This window comes from Symphalangus syndactylus, chromosome 9, assembly GCF_028878055.3.
Source record: "Symphalangus syndactylus isolate Jambi chromosome 9, NHGRI_mSymSyn1-v2.1_pri, whole genome shotgun sequence".
In the NCBI taxonomy this organism is placed as follows: Eukaryota; Metazoa; Chordata; class Mammalia; order Primates; family Hylobatidae; genus Symphalangus; species Symphalangus syndactylus.
The window spans coordinates 120,214,735-120,229,791 of NC_072431.2; the positions used below are offsets into that span (position 1 = coordinate 120,214,735).

General features: G+C 43.5%; 1 protein-coding gene across 2 annotated transcripts in view; it reads right to left on the reverse strand.

Moving 5' to 3' along the window:
- The window catches only part of ACER2 (alkaline ceramidase 2), a 150,880-nt gene that overhangs the window by 68,543 nt on the left and 67,280 nt on the right, over nt 1–15,057 (reverse strand). The window lies entirely within an intron of this gene.

Genomic DNA, 15,057 nt, shown 5'->3' on the forward strand with positions numbered 1-15,057 from the left:
TGATCTAGCATCTTCAGAAATGTATTAAAATGGTGCAGGAGTATTTCTCCTCACAGGACGAAACTGGAAACGGAACTCTCCTTCAGGAAGGAACTGGAAAGTTGTCAAGACTCCCCTGCTCCTCCGATAGCTGTTCTTTTTTTCTCACTCTACAGATCCCATATAGCCTCCACTGCTCCAGTCCACAGGAAAAGAAACACAGCCACTGACGCAGGCTGCCACGCTGACCCAGGCCAGCTGCCTCAGTCCAGACTCCTGGGGCCGGGTTGCCGAGAGGCCTAACTTGGGTCAGGGTAAATTCCTGGTCCAACTAGCTGGAGACATGGGGGAGGTACACGAATGGCTGCTGAGGTTGAGAGCTGCTGTGTGTGTGGGAAACAGTTAAGAGAGAGGGGTCATTTTAAGTTTCAAAAGAGACCCAGAAAGTGCTGAGAATAGGTGTCAAAACAGTTCCTGACTTTCGCATCTCCATAAGCACCACTCAATCCCTCCACCCCACCTCCGTGTGCACAGATGAGGAAGGCCTGCCCATCAGCCAGCATGCTTGAAGTCACTTTCCTGCAAATCCAAGGAGTTTCTCAGCTTGGCAGCCAGACAGACTCATGTGGCTGTGTTAGAAGTGATGCTAACCAGGCACAATCAAGGCTCTTTAAAATACAGTGTGGGCTGGGCGCAGTGGTTCATACCTGTAATCCCAGAACTTTGGGAGGGTAAAGCAGGAGGATCACTTGAAGGCAGGAGTTCAAGACCAGCCTGGGCAACATAGCAAGATGCTCGTCTCTAAAAAAAAAAATAAAAAAAAAATAAATAAATAAATTGCCAGGCATGGTGCTATATAACTGTAGTCCCAGCCAGTTGGGAGGCTGAGGTGGGAGGATGGCTTGAGCCCAAGAGTGTGAAGCTGCAGTGAGGTTTGATTATGCCACTGCACTCCAGCCTGGGTGACAGAGTGAGACCCTGCCTCTAACAAAAAATGTAAAACATAAAAATAATTGGTCTGGTGTGGTGGCACACTCCTATAATCCCACCTACTGGGGAGGCTAAGGCAGGAGGATTGCTTGAGCCCAGGAGTTCAAGGCTACGTGAACCACGATCAAACCACTACACTCCAGTCCGAGTGACAGAGCAAGATCTTGTCTCAAAAAAAAATAATAAAATAAAATAAAGATTGTGGCTGACTCTGCCCCTCAGTGAGCCATGAGAGTCACCTGAGAATCAGCTATCCTGGGTGGTTTCAAAGAGAAGGAATCCAGAGAAGGGCAACCTAAGTGCTGAAAACACAGGCCCTGGAGCAAATAGCAGACTTCTGGTCACTGCTCATTACTGACACCGGCTCAGTGTTGCCTGACTGGGAACAGCCTCAGAGGAAGCTGCCCCAGCCTCGCCAGAGTGGGAGATGACAAGGAACGCTCTCCTGGACCAAAATCAGAGAAATTATCTCAACCCACAGACCCCAAGAAAACAACATGGACACCATCCCTGAAAACATCTCCCCACGCCGGCAGGACGTCCCATCTTTTTGCCTTTTTCTTTTTAATGCCTCCTTCAGGCAGAGAGAATGGTCTGGTTAGGTCCAAGTTCTGACATTAGAATGTTGACAGGATGAGTAGTCCATAAACTGAATACCCTGCGATCTGAGCTGGGTCACCAAAAACCCCATTCTTGGGGCCCCAAATATCTGTCCTTTTCTTAAAAAACACTTTCTAATGTATATTTGTAGGTGGAAGGGTGATGATGACCTGTAGAATGGTAGGTCATGGTCAGTTCTCCACCCACCAGGTGGGACAAGGAGACAGTGTAGAACAGTGGCTCCCAAACTTGGCATGCATCCAAATCACTGCAGGGATGTTGAATCAGATTGCAGGGTCTTCTTTTCAGAGTTCCCAATTCAGTAGGCTGTTGGTGGGGCCAAGTAATTTTCATTTTAATGAGTCTGCAGACGATGTGGATGCTGCTGAGAACCACTGGAGCCGAAGATAATGTTAGTTGGTTTCATTTCTTAAAGCATAAAATATTAGCCATCTGCAGATAAAGAAGGCTGAAGGGACTGTGTAACAAGCGTTTTCATTCTGTCTTTTGATAGGTCCGTCCCTTAAATACATGTAGTCCTTTGAGTTTTCATCCCTTCAGACTGATTCTGAAAGCCAATTTAACCTGATTGTACCTTGACAAAAACAAAAAATAGTGGGCCCACAAATCTGTAAGAAAAAGACAACTGACCCAATAGAAAAATGAGCAAACAACACAGGCAGGCCTTTCACAGAAGAGGAAACAGAAATTGCCAATCAACCTCTGAAAAGACGTTCAATCTCACTGGTAATCAGTAAGATGTAAATTAAACCCACAATGAAATACCATTTCATAGCAACCACCATGGCTAAAGTTTCAAAGTCAGACACTGCTTCATGAGGGTGTGGAAAACAGGTATTTTCATGCACTGCTAGTGGATGGAAATAGGCACAACTTCTTTAGAAAACAATTTGGCACTTCTGATGAGGTTATGTAAGTCCTCTAGCAATTTAACACTTAGGTAAATAACCTAGAGAAACTCTTGGATCTTTGCTCCAGGAGACAGATAAGACTGTCAGAGCTTTGCAGCTCACAGTAACAAAAGCTGCAATGTTTGTTGACAGAAGAGGGAGAAATGGTGATGTATTCATCAAATGGATGGCAGTCAGCAGAAAAATTATATGAACTGCGGCTATAGATATCAACAGGATGAAGCTCAAAAACAACGCTGGCTGGAAGCAACTCACAAAAGGAACATATCATGTGATTCCATTTATGTAGGAAAAACCTCAGAGTACATTATTTAGAAGTCCATACAGGATACCCTTGGAGGAGGGAGGAGCTACTTTTGGAAAGAAGCACATAGGGGTACAGTGATCAGCTGTCCATTTAGCTTCCTGAGACTAAATGGTTAACTAGGACCTGCAACGTTCAGTGCTAAAACCAGGACAGTTCTGGACAAACCAGAAGGAGGCAGTCACCCCTTGGACAGGTTCAAAGATACTGGTAATGTTTTAGTTCATTACAGCTGAGATATGAGAACACGGTGGTTTTTTATTTTTGTTTAGTCTTTTAAAATGTATGTATATGTCACATAAACTTTTGTATGTGTGATATATTTTACAATTTGCAAAAATGTGCAAAATGTTGAAAAAATACACAGAGAAAGACATACCATGACAGAGGATAAAACTGTAAATCAGTACAAGTTTTCTGGAGGGCAATTTGGCAACAATATATTTCAAAAGCCTTAACAATACGCATGATCTTTAATCCAGAAAGTTAACTTTCATGATTCAACACATTGGAAAAAAAATCAGATATGTGAACACAAATGTATACATAGAGGTGTTCATTATTACAGTAATTATAATATCAAAAAATAACATGTCAAATGTTCAGCAAAAGGAAATTTTAAAATTAAGATACATTCATATGGTTTATAACCCTGCACCCATGTATTTATTTACTTATTTATTTATTTATTTTATCCTTTTTTCTATACTTTAGGGGTACCAGGGTACTAATTGTTTTTGGTTACATGATGAGGTGCATAGAATTCATCTACATACTGGGTACAATGTACACTCCTCAAGTGACTGGTGCACTGAAACCTGAGACTTCAGCACTCCTCACCCGAGTAGTGTACGTTAGACCCAGTATGAACTTTTTAACCCACAGCCCTCTCCCCCTTCCTTCCCCTGAGTCTCCAGTGTCCAATATAACACCTGTGTGCCTTTGTGTACACATAGCTTAGCTCCCCCTTGTAAGTGAGAACATATGGTATTTGGTTTTTCCACTCCTGAGTTAATTTCACTTAGAGTAATGGCTTCCAACACCATTCAAGTTGCTGCAAAAGACATTGTTCTTTTAATGGCTGAGTAGTATTCCATGGTGTATATATACCACATTTTCTTTATCCACTCCTCAGTTGATGGGCACTTAGGTTGGTCTGATATCTTTGTAATTGTGAATTGTCTGCACCTATATAAAACACGTTAATTTCTAAAATTAAAAGCATACATAAAAAGGACTGTGGTTACTGTCATAAAACATCTTCAGAGGCTGAGCACGGTGGCTGACGCCTGTAATCCCAGCACTTTGGGAGGCTGAGGCGGGCGGATCACCTGAGGTCAGGAGTTTGAGACCAGCCTGACCAACATGGAGAAACCCCATCTCTACTAAAAATACAAAATTAGCCGGGCATGGTGGCACATGCCTGTAATTCCAGCTACTCAGGAGGCTGAGGCAGGAGAATCGCTTGAACCCAGGAGGCAGACGTTGTGGCGAGCTGAGATCGCGCCATTGCACTCCAGCCTGGGCAACAAGAGTGAGACTCCGTCTCAAAAAAAAAAAAAAAAAAAAAAAAAAAATCAGAGACAAGAAGAAGACTTCTCTTTAGTTTAGGAAAATACTTCGATGGGCCATTTTCTATATGAAAGGTGGAGATACCGTGGAAATGGTGGGGAAGGAAAACATTGCAGGCAAATAAACTATCTCTGAATGAGAACATGGTAGTAATTTGTCTGCCAACTGACAGTGGCCAACAGACCTTGGAACAAGAACAAAGGAAAGCTGGGAGAAGGGTCTCACCTAAGGGGAAAGATGGACTGCGAGGAATTCCCACAGTGGGGAAAAGAGATGTCTAATATTCTGGGGTAAACCCTAACCACCCTTCACCACTCCCAAACATTGAGGGGAGTGCTCACGCTCATGACCGCCTTGCACCACTGTCACTTGGGAATGAAGGAAGAAGTGCCCAGCCAATTCAGTCAGACTCTCCTAGGGTGGGGACTAAGCATCACTATTTTCTTTGAAAACCTCCTCAGATATTTCTCATATGCAGCTAGAATGGAGAGCTATTGGGCTAGAGTAAAAATAAAAACTCAGGCCAGGAGCGGTGGCTCATGCATGTAATTACAGGCGTGGTGGCTCATGCCTGTAATCCCAGCACTTCAAGAGGCTGAGGCAGGTGGATCACCTGAGGTCAGGAGTTTGAGACCAGCCTGGCCAACATGGTAAAACCCCATCTCTACTAATAATAAAAAATTACCTAGGAGTGGTGGCACACGCCTGCAGTCCCAGCTAGTTGGGAGGCTGAGGCAGGAGAATCACTGGAACCTGGGAGGCAGAAGTTGCAGTGAGCTGAGATCGTGCCACTGCACTCCAGCCTGGGCAACAGAGCAAGACTCTGCCTCAAAAAAAAAAATAAAATAAAATAAAAAATAAAAGCTCAAATTGATGACTGCTGGCTGGGCTAAGCCTTATACTGGGTAGTTACTCATTTAAAGTTTCCAACTTCATGAGGTGGGTACGATTCCTTCCATTTCACAGATTTGGAAACTGAGACACATGAAGGCCTAAGTAGTCCAAGAAGACTGAGATGGACTGTGGGTCTTGCAGGCTGTGGGAACTGGAGAGGAGCTGGGGGAGCACTGAAGGGGAGGGGGAACAGTGTGGCAGGGCCAGAGTAGGCAGCACACAGTGGGCCAGGGGTACATGAACAGGTGATAAAGAGACTCAGGGGCATTTGAGCTGTCACCAGGGACAACTTCACTGCTGGAAATGGGAGACAGCCTCTACTTGAGCCCTGTGTGGCAGCCAAGTGGCTATGGGGAGCAGGGGTGAAGAAATTGTGCTATTTTTAACTACAACTTCAATGGGAGGATTTAGGTCAGTAGAACATCGTCAACTCAACCAGAGTTTGGCTCAGACAGCAAAGCTGACACCCTCTCCTGCGGAGAACAATTCTGGGAAACTTTTTTTAATTTTTTATTTATTTTTATTTTTTATTTTTTAGACAGGGTCTCGCTCTGTCACCCAGGCTGGAGTACAGTGGTGCAAACTCAGCTCACTGCAACCTCCCCCTCCTAGGTTCAAGTGATCCGCCTGCCTCAGCCTCCTAAGTAGCTGGGATTACAGGCACCCACCATCATACCCGGCTAATTTTTTGGATTTTTAGTAGAGACAATGTTTCGCCATGTTGGCCAGCCTGGTCTCCACCTCCTGACCTCAGGTGATCCACTCACCTCAGCCTCCCAAAGTGCTGGGATTACAGGCATCAGCCATCATGCCCTGCCAATTCTGGGAAACTTTTAAGGTAAGCAAGGGCTAACAAACTTTGTGTATTAAGAAAAATTTACAGGGAGGGAGCCAAGATGGCCGAATAGGAACAGCTCCAGTCTACAGCTCCCAGCATGAGCGACACAGAAGACGGGTGATTTCTGCATTTCCATCTGAGGTACCGGGTTCATCTCACTAGGGAGTGCCAGACAGTGGGCGCAGGACAGTGGGTGCAGCGCACCGTGCGCGAGCCGAAGCAGGGCGAGGCATTGCATCACTCGGGAAGCGCAAGGGGTCAGGGAGTTCCCTTTCCCAGTCAAAGAAAGGGGTGACAGACAGCACCTGGAAAATCAGGTCACTGCCACCCTAATACTGCGCTTTTCCGACGGGCTTAAAAAACGGCACACCAGGAGATTATATCCTGCACCTGGCTCAGAGGGTCCTACGCCCATGGAGTCTCGCTGATTGCTAGCACAGCAGTCTGGGATCAAACTGCAAGGTGGCAGCGAGGCTGGGGTAGGGGGTGCCTGCCATTGACCAGGCTTGCTTAGGTAAACAAAGCAGCTGGGAAGCTTGAACTAGGTGAAGCCCACCACAGCTCAAAGAGGCCTGCCTGCCTCTGTAGGCTCCATCTCTGGGGGCAGGGTACAGACAAACAAAAATACAGCAGTAACCTCTGCAGACTTAAATGTCCCTGTCTGACAGCTTTGAAGAGAGTAGTGGTTCTCCCAGCACGCAGCTGCAGATCTGAGAACGGGCAGACTGCCTCCTCAAGTGAGTCCCTGACGCCTGACCCCCAAGCAGCCTAACTGGAAGGCACCCGCAGTGGGGGCAGACTGAAACCTCACACGGCCAGGTACTCCTCTGAGACAAAACTTCCAGAGGAACGATCAGGCAGCAGCATTCACGCTTCACAAAAATCCACTGTTCTGCAGCCTCCACTGCTGATACCCAGGCAAAAGGGGTCTGGAGTGGACCTCTAGCAAACTCCAACAGACCTGCAGCTGAGGGTCCTGTCTGTTAGAAGGAAAACTAACAAACAGAAAGGACATCCACACCAAAAACCCATCCGTATATCACCATCATCAAAGACCAAAAGTAGATAAAACCACAAAGATGGGGAAAAAACAGCAAAAAAACTGGAAATTCTAAAAAGGAGAGCACCTCTCCTCCTCCAAAGGAACACAGTTCCTCACCAGCAATGGAACAAAGCTGGACAGAGAATGACTTTGACGAGTTGAGAGAAGAAGGCTTCAGACAATCAAACTACTCCAAGCTACGGGAGGAAATTCAAACCAAAGGCAAAGAAGTTAAAAACTTTGAAAAAAATTTAGACGAATGCATAACTAGTATACTCAATACAGAGAAGTGCTTAAAGGAGCTGATGGAGCTGAAAGCCAAGGCTCCAGAACTACGTGAAGAATGCAGAAGCCTCAGGAGCCGATGTGATCAACTGGAAGAAAGGATATCAGTGATGGAAGATGAAATGAATGAAATGAAGTAAGAAGGGAAGTTTAGAGAAAGAAGAATCAAAAGAAATGAACAAAGCCTCCAGGAAATATGGGACTATGTGAAAAGACCAACTCTACATCTGATTGGTATACCTGAAAGTGACGGGGAGAATGGAACCAAGTTGGAAAACACTCTGTAGGATATCATCCAGGAGAACTTCCCCAATCTAGCAAGGCAGGCCAACATTCAGATTCAGGAAATACAGAGAACGCCACAAAGTTACTCCTCAAGAAGAGCAATGACAAGACACGTAATTGTCAGATTCACCAAAGTTGAAATGAAGGAAAAAATGTTAAGGGCAGCCAGAGAGAAAGGTCGGGTTACCCACAAAGGGAAGCCCATCAGACTAACAGCGGATCTCTCGGCAGAAACTCTACAAGCCAGAAGAGAGTGGGGGCCAATATTCAACATTCTTAAAGAAAAGAATTTTCAACCCAGAATTTCATATCCAGCCAAACTAAGCTTCATAAGTAAAGGAGAAATAAAATACTTTACAGACAAGCAAATGCTGAGAGATTTTGTCACCACCAGGCCTGCCCTAAAAGAGCTCCTGAAGGAAGCACTAAACATGGAAAGGAACGACTGGTACCAGCCACTGCAAAAACATGCCAAATTGTAAAGATCATTGAGGCTAGGAGGAAACTGCATCAACTAACGAGCAAAATAACCAGCTAACATCATAATGACAGGATAAAATTCACACATAACAATATTAACTTTAAATGTAAATGGACTAAATGCTCCAATTAAAAGACACCGACTGGCAAATTGGATAAAGAGTCAAGACCCATCAGTGTGCTGTATTCAGGAAACCCATGTCACGTGCAGAGACACACATAGGCTCAAAATAAAAGGATGGAGGAAGATCTACCAAGCAAATGGAAAACAAAAAAACACAGGGGATTGCAATCCTAGTCTCTGATAAAACAGACTTTAAACCAACAAAGATCAAAAGAGACAAAGACCATTACATAATGGTAAAGGGATCAATTCAACAAGAAGAGCTAACTATCCTAAATATATATGCACCCAATACAGGAGCACCCAGATTCATAAAGCAAGTCCTCAGTGACCTACAAAGAGACTTAGACTCCCATAATAACGGGAGACTTTAACACCCCACTGTCAACATTAGACAGATCAACGAGACAGAAAGTTAACAAAGATACCCAGGACTTGAACTCAGCTCTGCACCAAGCAGACCTAATAGACATCTACAGAACTCTCCACCCCAAATCAACAGAATATACATTTTTTTCAGCACCACACCACACCTATTCCAAAATTGACCACATAGTTGGAAGTAAAGCTATCCTCAGCAAATGTAAAAGAAGAGAAATTATAACAAACTGTCTCTCAGACCACAGTGCAATCAAACTAGAACTCAGGATTAAGAAACTCACTCAAAACCGCTCAACTACATGGAAACTGAAGAACCTGCTCCTGAATGACTACTGGGTACATAACAAAATGAAGATGTTCTTTGAAACCAACGAGAACAAAGACACAACATACCAGAATCTCTGGGACACATTCAAAGCAGTGTGTAGAGGGAAATTTATAGCACTAAATGCCCACAAGAGAAAGCAGGAAAGATCCAAAATTGACACCCTAACATCACAATTAAAAGAACTAGAGAAGCAAGAGCAAACACATTCAAAAGCTAGGAGAAGGCAAGAAACAAATAAAATCAGAGCAGAACTGAAGGAAATAGAGACACAAAAAACCCTTCAAAAAATTAATGAATCCAGGAGCTCGTTTTTTGAAAAGATCAAGAAAATTGATAGACTTCTAGCAAGACTAATAAAGAAGAAAAGAGAGAAGAATCAAATAGACGCAATAAAAAATGATAAAGGGGATATCACCACCGATTCCACAGAAATACAGACTACCATCAGAGAATACTACAAACACCTCTATGCAAATAAACTAGAAAATCTAGAAGAAATGGATAAATTCCTCAACACATACACCCTCCCAAGACTAAACCAGGAAGAAGTTGAATCTCTGAATAGACCAATAACAGGCTCTGAAATTGTGGCAATAATCAATAGCTTACTAACCAAAAAGAGTCCAGGACCAGATGGATTCACAGCCGAATTCTACCAGAGGTACAAGGAGGAGCTGGTACCATTCCTTCTGAAACTATTCCAATCAATAGAAAAAGAGAGAATCCTCCCTAACTCATTTTATGAGGCCAGCATCATCCAGATACCAAAGCCGGGCAGAGACACAACAAAAAAAGAGAATTTTAGACCAATATCCTTGATGAACGTTGATGCAAAAATCCTCAATAAAATACTGGCAAACCGAATCCAGCAGCACATCAAAAAGCTTATCCACCATGATCAAGTGGGCTTCATCCCTGGGATGCAAGGCTGGTTCAACATACACAAATCAATAAATGTAATCCAGCATATAAATAGAACCGAAGACAAAAACCACATGACTATCTCAATAGATGCAGAAAAGGCCTTTGACAAAACTCAACAACCCTTCATGCCAAAAACTCTCAATAAATTAGGTATTGATGGGATGTATCTCAAAATAATAAGAGCTATCTATGACAAACCCACAGCCAATATCATACTGAATGGGCAAAAACTGGAAGCATTCCCTTTGAAAACTAGCACAAGACAGGGATGCCCTCTCTCACCACTCCTATTCAACACAGTGTTGCAAATTCTGGCCAGGGCAATCAGGCAGGAGAAGGAAATAAAGGGTATTCAATTAGGAAAAGAGGAAGTCAAATTGTCCCTGTTTGCAGATGACATGATTGTATATCTAGAAAACCCCATTGTCTCCGCCCAAAATCTCCTTAAGCTGATAAGCAACTTCAGCAAAGTCTCAGGATACAAAATCAATGTACAAAAATCACAAGCATTCTTATGTAACAGACAAACAGAGAGCCAAATCATGAGTGAACTCCCATTCACAATTGCTTCAAAGAGAATAAAATACCTAGGAATCCAACTTGCCAGGGATGTGAAGGACTTCTTCAAGGAGAACTACAAACCACTGCTCAATGAAATAAGAGGATACAAATAAATAGAAGAACATTCCATGCTCATGGATTGGAAGAATCAATATCATGAAAATGGCCATACTGCCCAAGGTAATTTATAGATTCAATGCCATCCCCATCAAGCTACCAATGACTTTCTTCACAGAATTGGAAAAAACTACTTTAAAGTTCATATGGAACCAAAAAAGAGCCCACATAGCCAAGTCAATCCTAAGCCAAAAGAACAAAGCTGGAGGCATCACGCTACCTGACTTCAAACTATACTACAAGGCTACAGTAACCAAAACAGCATGGTACTGGTACCAAAACAGAGATATAGATCAATGGAACAGAACAGAGACCTCAGAAATAACGCCACATATCTACAACTATCTGATCTTTGACAAACCTGACAAAAACAAGCAATGGGGAAAGGATTCCCTATTTAATAAATGGTGCTGGGAAAACTGGCTTGCCATATGTAGAAAGCTGAAACTGGATACCTTCCTTACACCTTATACAAAAATTAATTCAAGATGCATTAAAGACTTAAATATTAGACCTAAAACCATAAAAACCCTAGAAGAAAACCTAGGCATTACCATTCAGGACATAGGCATGGGCAAGGACTTCATGTCTAAAACACCAAAAGCAATGGCAACAAAAGCCAAAATTGACAAATGGGATCTAATTAAACTAAAAAGCTTCTGCACAGCAAAAGAAACTACCATCAGAGTGAGCAGGCAACCTACAGAATGGGAGAAAATTTTCACAACCTACTCATCTGATAAAGGGCTAATATCCAGAATCTACAATGAACTCAAACAAATTTACAAGAAAAAAAAAACAATCCCATCAAAAAGTGGGCAAAGGACATGAACAGACACTTCTCAAAAGAAGATATTTATGCAGCCAAAAAACACATGAAGAAATGCTCATCATCACTGGCCATCAGAGAAATGCAAATCAAAACCACAGTGAGATACCATCTCACACCAGTTAGAATGGCCATCATTAAAAAGTCAGGAAACAACAGGTGCTGGAGAGGATGTGGAGAAATAGGAACACTTTTACACTGTTGGTGGGACTGTAAACTAGTTCAACCATTGTGGAAGTCAGTGTGGCGATTCCTCAGGGATCTAGAACTAGAAATACCATTTGACCCAGCCATCCCATTACTGGGTATATACCCAAAGGACTATAAATCATGCTGCTATAAAGACACATGCACACGTATATTTATTGCAGCACTATTCACAATAGCAAAGAGTTGGAACCAACCCAAATGTCTAACAACGATAGACTGGATTAAGAAAATATGGCACATATACACCATGGAATACTATGCAGCCATAAAAAAGGATGAGTTCATCTCCTTTGTAGGGACGTGGATGAAACTGGAAATCATCATTCTCAGTAAACTATCGCAAGGACAAAAAAACCAAACACCGCATGTTCTCACTCATAGGTGGGAATTGAACAATGCGAACACATGGACACAGGAAGGGGAACATCACACTCCGGGGACTGTTGTGGGGTAGGGGGAGGGGGGAGGGATAGCATTAGGAGATATACCTAATGCTAAATGACAAGTTAGTGGGTGCAGCACACCAACATGGCACATGTATACATATGTAACAAACCTGCACGTTGTGCACATGTACCCTAAAACTTAAAGTATAATAATAATAAAACAAAATAAAAAGAACCATTTACAGAGAGAAACTCTTAGCCCCTCACATGACTTTCAAACCTGTCCACTGAAAAGAGCTAGAAACAAGAGCCAACCTGGTAGCAGTAAGCAGCCCTAGAGCCCAGATTATGGTCTTGAAATACAATTTTTCACCAAACTATAAAAACAAATAAATAAACACAAACAGGGCTTCTTGGAGGAATGGCTGAGTCCAGGTCTGGGCAAGAAGAGCCTGGAACAGAAATGTGCAAGATGAGCTTGGAACCCATTGTTTTACCAAATAACAATAAAGCTACTGAATATAACTAGGATTATGTCAGAAAGATTCAAGAACCAACCACTTGAAGAGAATTCTAAAATAGCACCTGTTAGGGGTTGCATTGGGTTCCTTACAATTTATATGCTAGGTCCTAACCCCCAGTACTTCAGAATGTGACTTTTATTTGGAAATAGGATCATTACAGATGCAATTAGTTAACCTATGGTCATACCACAGTAGGATGAACCCCTAATCCAATATGACTGGTGTCGTTATAAAAGGGGGAAATTTGGATACAGATGTGCACCCAAGAAGAACACCATATGAAAATAAAGGCAGAGATCAGGGTAATGTTTCTAGAGCCCAAGGAACACCAATGGTTGCCAGGAAACCACCTGACATCAGGAGGGAGGCATAGAACAGATTCTTCCTCACAGCCCTCAGAAGGAACCAAGCCTGCTGACACCTTGATCTTGAACTTCTGTCCTCCAGAACTTCAAGACAATGCATTTCTGTTTAAAAAAAAAAAAAAAAAAGTGCACTAGGAGAAAGAAAGGTTTCAGATACGCTAAAAATAATTCTACTAATTGCCATCAGTTGGTAAGAAGCACTTAGTTGAAAAGAGGTCTTATGTGTCTGAAGAAGCATAATGAACCCACCCCCTCACCTTTCAGATGCCACATACATGTGTGGCTTAATGGAGACTATTGATAAGGAGGAGGAGGAGGGAATTATCTTCTTCTTCCCACTCTTACCCACCCAGAAGCAATTAGTGAACAGGGAACAAAGAAAGGCACATGCCTTCTTGTTCTGAGACCTAGGAGACTGGAGCCAGGGGAGGGAGAGAGGCACCCTGGGAAATGTTTGCATCACAAAATGTGACAGAGCCCGGCAGTCCACTGAAACTGACAAACATTGGCAGACTAGCCGACGGATTTCCAGGTCTAGGGGAAGTATTCTTCCTGTCCTGAGGAATCTATTTAATGATTGACCAAGAGAACTGGGAAGCTGGGTTGCAAAGCAGCTCTTATTGGGCATCTACTAGATACTTTGGTACTGGTTGGATACTGTACCAGATACTTTTACACTGTAATTTTAGTTAATCCCCATAGCCATCGGCATTAGGGTTTTCCAGAGAAACAGAACCAGTAGTACGTGAGACTATATAGAAAGAGATTTACCGGCCAGGCACGGTGGCTCATGCCTGTCATCCCAGCACTTTGGGAGGCCAAGACGGGTGGATCACCTGAGGTCAGGAGTTCAAGACCAGCCTGGCCAACATGGTGAAACCCCGTCTCCACTAAAAATACAAAAAATTGGCTGGGTGTGGTGGTGAGCACCTGTAATCCCAGCTACTCAGGAGGCTGAGGCAGGAGAATCGCTTGAACCCAGGAGGCAGAGGTTGCAGTGAGCTGAGATGATGCCATTGCACTCCATCCTGGGCAACAAGAGCAAAACAGACAGGAAGGGAAGGGAGGAAGGGAGGAAGGGAGGGAGGAAATAAAAGAAAAAAAAGAAAAGAAAAGAAAAGAAAAGAAAAGAAAAGATTAGATTAGATTTATTAGAAGCAATTGGCTCACACAATTATGGAGAATGGGCAAGTCCAAAATCTGTGGAGTGGGCTGGCAGCCTTAAGACCCAGAAGAGTCTATGCTGCAGTTCCAGTCAAGGCCACTAGACTAGAGACCCAGCCAGTCTCTGATACTGCAGTTCGAGTCTGAAGGCCATCTGCTGTAGAACAAGGAAGAGCTGATGTTGCAGATGTAGTCTGAAGGCATCTGCTAGAGAAGTAGGGGAAAGGTTTCTTTTGTTCTATTTTGGCCTTCCACTGATTGGATGAGACCTACCCACATTATGGGGGGGAGCCTACTTTACTTAAAGTCTACCAATTTGGGCATGGTGGCTCACAGCTGTAATCCCAGCACTTTGGGAGGTCGAGGCAGGAGGATCACTTAGGGTCAGGAGTTCAAGACCAGCCTGAGCAATATAGCAAGATCCCAACTCTAAAAAACAAAATAAAAAAGTTAGCCAGGCATGGTGGCATGCACCTGTAATCTCCACTACTTGGGAGGCTGAGGTGGGAGGATTGCTTGAGCCCAGGAGTTCAAGGCTGCAGCAAGCTATGATCACCATATTGCACTCCAGCCTGGGCAATAGAGTGAGAACCTGTCTCAAAAAAAAAAAAAATCCATGGCCAGGCACAGTGGCTAACCCCTGTATCCCCAGCACTTTGGGAGGCTGAGGCAGGTGGATCACCTGAGGTCAGGAGTTCAAGACCAGCCTGGTCAACATGGTGAAACCCTGTCTCTACTAAAAATAGAAAAACTGGCTGGGCATGATGGCAGGCGCCTGTAATCCCAGCTACTCGGGAGGATGAGAATCGCTGGAACCTGGGAGGTGGAGATTGCAGTGAGCCGAGATCATGCCATTGCACTCCAGCCTGGGCAAAAACAGTGAAACTCCATCTCAAAAAATATATATATTAGCTAATTTAAACCTTAATCTCATCCAGAAATG